At 45.0% G+C, this 1,226-nt stretch overlaps 1 protein-coding gene across 3 annotated transcripts in view; it reads right to left on the bottom strand.

The window, feature by feature from the left end:
* The window catches only part of USP8 (ubiquitin specific peptidase 8), an 80,146-nt gene that overhangs the window by 26,511 nt on the left and 52,409 nt on the right, over positions 1-1,226 (bottom strand). The gene's annotated exons all lie outside the window — the stretch shown is intronic.

Genomic DNA, 1,226 nt, shown 5'->3' with positions numbered 1-1,226 from the left:
ATATGTGTGTGTGTGTGTGTGACGGAGTTTCACGCTTTTTACCTATTTTATGCCTTGTAATCTTGTGTTTGTAATCTTGTGTGTCTGTGTGTGTGTGTGTGTGTATGTGTGACGGAGTTTCGCTCTTGTTGCCTAGGCTGGAATGCAATGGCGCGATCTTGGCTTGCTGCAACCTCCGCCTCCCGGGTTCAAGCAATTCTTCTGCCTCAGCCTCCCAAATAGCTGGGGTTATGGGCATGTACCACCACGCCTGGCTAGAGACAGGGTTTCTCCATGTTGGTTGGGCTGGTCTCGAACTCCCGCCCTCAGGTGATCCGCCCGCCTCAGCCCCCCAAAGTGCTGGGATTACAGGCATGAGCCACCCTGCCAGCCTTGCCTTATAATTTTATAAGATCTTTTCACACCTAAGTTTTAATTTTACAACGTCTAATCGACCAATCTTTTTTCTTCAATGACTTCTTTCTTTGCTTTTATGTTTTATAATCTAAATCTTAAAGTCATTTTTTCAGATAATTTATATTTCTAAAAATTCTAATATATTTTATATAGATAAGTATATTGTTAACTAGTGATTTTAAAAAATCTTTTATTTTACTTTTTACTTTTTAAAATTTTTTTTAGGCAGGCCCTCATGCTTTGTCACCTAGGCTGGAGTGGAGTGGCAGCCTTGGCTTACTGCAACCTCAACCTCCTGAGCTCAGGTGATCTTCCCACCTTGGTCTCCTGAGTATCTGGGACTATAGGCATGAGACACCATGCCTGGCTAATTTCTGTAGAGATGGGGGTCTCCCCATATTGCTCAGGCTGGTCTCAAACTCCTGGCCTCAAGTGATCATCCTGTCTCAACCTTCCAAAATGCTGGGATTACAGGCATGAACCACCACGCCCAGCCAAAACAAATCTTTTAAATCTGAATTTATAAAAATTCTATAATTAAACCATGATGGGCTGGGCATGGTAGCTCATGCTTGTGATCCTAGCGCTTTGGGAGGCCAAGGTGGGTGGATCACCTGAGGTCAGGAGTTCGAGACCAGCCTGGCCAACATGGTAAAACCCTGTCTCGACTAAAAATACAAAAATCAGCTGGGTGTGATGGTTCAGGCCTGTAGTCCCAGCTACTTGGGAGGCTGAGGCACAAGAATCGCTTGAAACTGGATGCAGAGGTTGCAGTGAGCTGAGATCACGCCACTGTACTCCAGCCTGGGAAACAGAGTGAGACTCAGTCT

Source organism: Cebus imitator, unplaced genomic scaffold (genome assembly GCF_001604975.1).
Source record: "Cebus imitator isolate Cc_AM_T3 unplaced genomic scaffold, Cebus_imitator-1.0 Scaffold651, whole genome shotgun sequence".
Lineage (NCBI taxonomy): Eukaryota > Metazoa > Chordata > Mammalia > Primates > Cebidae > Cebus > Cebus imitator.
The sequence above is the reverse complement of the archived record's forward strand: the minus strand, read 5'-3'. Positions and strand labels throughout refer to the sequence as shown.